This window comes from Oncorhynchus masou, chromosome 28, assembly GCF_036934945.1.
Source record: "Oncorhynchus masou masou isolate Uvic2021 chromosome 28, UVic_Omas_1.1, whole genome shotgun sequence".
Lineage (NCBI taxonomy): Eukaryota > Metazoa > Chordata > Actinopteri > Salmoniformes > Salmonidae > Oncorhynchus > Oncorhynchus masou.
In genome coordinates this window covers 51,797,027-51,802,989 of record NC_088239.1, presented here as the reverse complement: position 1 = coordinate 51,802,989, position 5,963 = coordinate 51,797,027, and positions in this window count along the sequence as shown.

Here is a 5,963-nt window from a genome sequence, read left to right as displayed (position 1 = left end):
ATATTAATTGGAAATTAGGCAGACAATTACATTGATGGAAGCCACACTCTATCTGCAATATTAAAGCTGATCCAAACCCCTAAAAAAATAAAAAATAAATAAAAGGATGTCAACACTTTGGAGTTTGTTTTACGATAACCCATGTGTCCTTTCCTGTTAACAGAGTGCTCTGCTTCCAGTAAACTCTGCGAGATAGTGGCGTCATGCAAGGTCATTATAGTAAACTGAAACTAAAATGAATATCAAAATAAAAATCTTTAAACTGATAGAAATTAAAACAAATGTAAAAACACAAAACTATAATAACCATGGTGCCATGCCCTGGATATGTCTTTGGGGGTTTCTGGTTTAGACTTGAGGTGGTGATCCCACTTAGCATAACTCTGTCCCATGTTCAAATCAAAACGCTTTCCATATTGGGGCCAGTAATAACACAGAGACAATGGCATCTGAAAGTCTCTTGAATAGCTTTTTATACGCAGCAGAATAACAAGATCACCTTTAAGGTAAGTTGTATCTAGTTGGAGTTGTTTCTCACAGTAATACCTCTATGAGGGCCAGGAACAAAGAAATCCCACTCTCACTTTTGATTTGTGTTTGTTAGCCGAGGTTTTGGCCTACTACAGTGTTGCTGTACTCTTTACAGACCCCTCAGGAGGTCAGAGTGATCCACTTGGGAGGCAGTGAGGGGGAGTAGTTGAGTATTTATTTGCCACAATAGCCACGGGTCAGGTCTTTGGCTGAGATTTGAAAGTCTTGGTCCAAAACAGCCCCATGGAGACCTACACTCAACAAACACTCAACAAACTGCTATGTTTTCGGGATATATTATCAGCACCAAAGGCATTCTCACAGCATTTACCATGCATACAGTGCCACCGTATGGCCGTTAGAGTGTACTGTATTGTGAGCCATATCTTACATGGGTCTTTTCCTCAGCATTCACGTTCACTGTGTAGGGTTTGGGATAGGGCTCTGGCTCTGGCTCTGGCTAGGGCTAGGCGTTAAGGTTGAGGCTGGGGTTGGGGTTGGTGTTGAACCGGAATGTGGACATGAAGGTAGGGTTAAGGTTAGAGTTAGGGTAAGATTTTCTTTTCCCAATTCTGTCTTTTTTAGTACTTCTGTTGCCATGTAATTTGATACATCCTATTTGAACCTCAACTGGTACAGAAGTCCTCATTCTACATACACTTGACACGTCCAAATATTTTAGCATTTATCACACTGCATGACTTTGGGAACGAAGGCTCTTACAGGGTATCTATCTTGCATTACCCCAAAATAGGCTAAGTGAGAAGGCAAGGGGTTTTCTTCAAAGAACAATAGTGGCAGTTGACCTATATGGGTCAGTTGGCATGCACCAATCACTCTGTTTCTTCTGTTGTATCCTTTGTATTTACTTTTAGCTCCACCCCAGGGATAACACCCTTTTAGGAAAACAGCTAACTTCCTGCATTTCAACACATTTTGCCACGGGGCAGAGAGACAATATGTAGTTTTATAATTAAATTACATTTTGTCATGATGCTGGAGATAATTTTAGATTTTTTTTAATGTAAATTTCCTGCAATTTTACACATTTTGCCCTGGGACAGAGAGAAAAAAGGTGCTGTTTTATAGCTCACCTCATACTATTCTTCACATTTTGCCATAAGACTGAGGAAAATTGTGCAGTTTTATGTGTACACATAAGCCTACTACAGTGCCTGATGTCAAAGTGGAATGATGTTTTTTTAAATGTTTTCAAATTAATAAAAAATTCTACGCTGATTAAAAAAAAAACGTTGTTATGGCAAGCCTAAATACGTTCAAGAGTAATAATTTGCTTAACAAGTCCACCCCACACACACACACATTATGAAATAGCATTTTTGTGCCCCCCAGTTTTATCATTGGAATGTGATTCAAAACCAAGCAACGGTGTGCTTTAGGACCATGTGGACGCCTCTGAGTGGTCAGGTAGGCTGTTTGCAGTGTTTATCCGACTGGATGAAAATAAAATATATATGGCCTACCGAGTGATTCAGTGGTCTATGGCCACGATGAGGTAAGGCACAAGGCCCAGCATTGTCTAGGTTAGAAGAGGGTTTGCCAGCCAAGATGTCCTTGTTCCATTGCGCTCTAGCGACTCCTTGTGGAGGGCCGGGCATAGGCACGCTGACATCAGTCGCCAGTTGTACGATGTTTCCTCCGACACATTGGTCCGGCTTGCTTCCAGGTTAAGCGAGCAGTGTGCCAAGAAGGGTCGTGTTTCAGAGGACGCATGGCTCTCGAACTTCGCCTTTCCCGAGTCCGTACGGGAGTTGCAGCAATGGGACATGGGGGAGGAAGATATATATGTAAATATATATATAAATATATATATATATATATGGTTGAATCTGTTTTTGAAATTCACTGCTCGACTGACATTAAAGATACAGTAATTGTATATATATATATATATAATTGTATATATGTATATATATATATATATATATATATATATATATATATATATATATATATATATATATAAACAATTACTGTATCTTTAACGTCCCTCAGTCAAGCAGTGAATTTCAAAAACAGATTCAACCACAAAGACCAGGGAGGTTTTCCAATGCCTCGCAAAGAAGGGCACCTATTAGAAGATGGATATCCCTTTGAGCATGGTAAAGTTAGTAACTACACTTTAGATGGTGTATCAATACACCCAGTCACTACAGTCGTAGCCAAAAGTTTTGAGAATTAAACAAATATTAATTTTCACAGTCTGCTGCCTCAGTTTGTATGATGGCAATTTGCATATACTCCAGAACATTATGAAGAGTGATCAGATGAATTGCAATTAAATGCAACGTCCCTCTTTACCATGCAAATGAACTGAATGCCCAAATAAACATTTCCACCGCATTTCAGCCCTGCCACAAAAGGACCAGCTGACATCATGTCAGTGATTCTCTCCTTAACACAGGTGTGAGTGTTGACGAGGACAAGGCTGGAGATCACTCTGTCATGCTGATTAAGTTTGAATAACAGACTGGAAGCTTCAAAAGGAGGGTGGGGCTTGGACCATTGTTCTTCCTCTGTCAATCATGGTTACCTGTAAGGAAACACGTGCCGTCATCATTGCTTTGCACAAAAAAGGCTTCACAGGCAAGGATATTGCTGCCAGTAAGATTGCACCTAAATCAACCACTTATCGGATCATCAAGAACTTCAAGGAGAGCGGTTTAATTGTTGTGAGGAAGGCTTCAGGGCACCCAAGAAAGTCCAGCAAGTGCCAGGACCATCTCCTAAAGTTGATTCTGCTGCGGGATCGGGGCACCACCAGTACATAGCTTGCTCAGGAATGGCAGCAGGCAGGTGTGAGTGCGTCTGCACACACAGTGAGGCGAAGACTTTTGGAGGATGGCCTGGTGTCAAGAAGGGCAGCAAAGAAGCCACTTCTCTCCAGGAAAAACATCAGGGACAGACTGATATTCTGCAAAAGGTACAGGGATTGGACTGCTGAGGACTGGGGTAAAGTCCTTTTCTCTGATGAATCCCCTTTCTGATTGTTTGGGGCATCTGGAAAAAAGCTTTTCAGAGAAGACATGGTGAGCACTACCATCAGTCCTGTGTCATGCCAACAGTAAAGCATCCTGAGATCATTCATATGTGGGGTTGCTTCTCAGCCAAGGGAGTGGGCTCACTCACAATTTTGCCCAAGAACACAGCCATGAATAAAGAATAGTACCAATACATCCCTGAGAGCAACTTCTCCCAACCATCCAGGAACATAAGGCAAAAATGATAACTCCGTGGCTCGGGGAACAAAACATTGATATTTTGGGTACATGGCCAGGAAACTCACCAGACCTTAATCCCATTGAGAACTTGTGGTCAATCCTCAAGAGGCGGGTGGACAAACAAAAACCCACAAATTCTGACAAACTCCAAGCATTGATTATGCAAGAATGGGCTGCCATCAGTCAGGATGTAGCCCAGAAGTTAATTGACAGCATGCCAGGGCGGATTGCAGAGGTCTTGAAAAAGAAGGGTCAACACTGCAAATACTGACTTTGTATCAACTTCATGTTATTGTCAATAGAAGCCTTTGACACGTATGAAATGCTTGTAATTATAATTCAGTATTCCATAGTAACATCTGACAAAAATATTTAAAGACACTGAGGATAGTTTCAGAACATTGTAGTTACTCCACAATACTAATGTAATTGACAGAGTGAAAAGAAGGAAGCCTGTACAGAATACAAATATTCCAAGACATGCATCCTGTTTGCAATAAGGCACTAAGGTAAAACTGCAAAAAATGTGGCAAAGAAATTAACACAAGGCCAAGTATACACTGGAGTTGCTTACCATGACCACATTGAATGTTCCTGAGTGGCCGAGTTATAGTTTTGACTTAAATCTACTTAAAATTCCATGGCAAGGCCTCAAAATGGTTGTCTAGTGATGATCAACAACCGATTTGACAGAGCTTGAATATTTTTTTTAAGAATAATGGGCAAATGTTGCACAATGCAGGTGTGGAAAGCTCTTAGAGACTTACCCAGAAAGATTCACAGCTGTAATCGCTGCCAAAGCAAAGGTGTGTCTACAAAGTATTGACTCAGGGCTGTGAATGTGTTTGTAAATTAGATATTTATCTATTTCATTTCAATACATTTGCTATGATTTCTCAAAACATCTTTTCACTTTGTCATGGGATATTGTGTTTAGATGGAGGAGAGAGAAAAAAATCTATTTAATCCATTTTGAAATCAGGCTGTAACACAACAAAATGTAGAATACGTGAAGAGATAGTGTATGAATACTTTTTGAAGGCACTGTATAAATAGCTTTTTGTTGTAGGGACAATTTATGGTACAAATGTCCCTAATATTTGGAACAGGCTAAATTTATTTTTGGACAGGCTTACTGTTTACCCATAAGAAGTTTTTAAAAAAGCAACTTCTGAAGTATGTGATTTTTGCAGGTTGTGTGGGTTATAGTGTACATATGCACCTTTCTGTGCATGGATTAGTCTTTGTATGGCTAATGCTGTCTGCATAGGTTTGTCTATTTACTTGTTCTCTTTTGTGCAGGCCTAATGTTTTGTTGTGCTGTTATCTCTCCATTGCAGCATCTCTCTCTCTCTCTCTCTCTCTCTCTCTCTCTCTCTCTCTCTCTCTCTCTCTCTCTCTCTCTCTCTCTCTCTCTCTCTCTCTCTCTCTCTCTCTCTCTCTCTCTCTCTCTCTCAGCATCTGCAAGCCTAGGGGTCATTTGCATTTCTGATCACCCTGACACACACACAAACACACACTTGTTTCCCCTCCTACTTTGAAGTTTGTAGAGCCAGATGCTTAGCCTCACATTTATTTGACATGGGTTTCAGAGATTAAGTGATCTGATTAAGTGTTTTGTGAAATAATACTTATTCAAGACATCAGATGAAAATCATGCAAAATATAGTAGATACTGTATTTGTTTCCCAAATAAGTATGTTTTGTGTATGCATTACTGATAATCATAGGTGAATCAAATGACCATTCAGAGGTTCACTAAGCTCTATAATTTGTTATAGACTTCTAGTGCAGTGAAGTGATCCGCAGATATGAAGCCACAGGTGTGTTGGCTCTTTGTTTGGCTAAAATTAAATCATAGCCTACTGGGATATAACTCACCTGTGCACTGCGCACTAGTTTCATGTTCACCCCTAAACATGTTGCAACATAATCAAGTTAACATCTTAATAAAAAATGCGGAAACAGCGTTTCATAAATTCCCAATATCTAAATTAAATATCGATAGTGCACGGCGGGTAGCCCGTATCAAGACGTGCGCGTGTCTAAGGATAGTTTAGAACGCCTACTATGCGGCAATTGAAAAGGCGATTGGCTGGTAAAGATAACCGTACCTCAGGTTATTTGCTGATTGGTCCAGGGTGACTTGTACGTTGCGTTATGCTCATTCTGCAAATACACAGAGAGCTT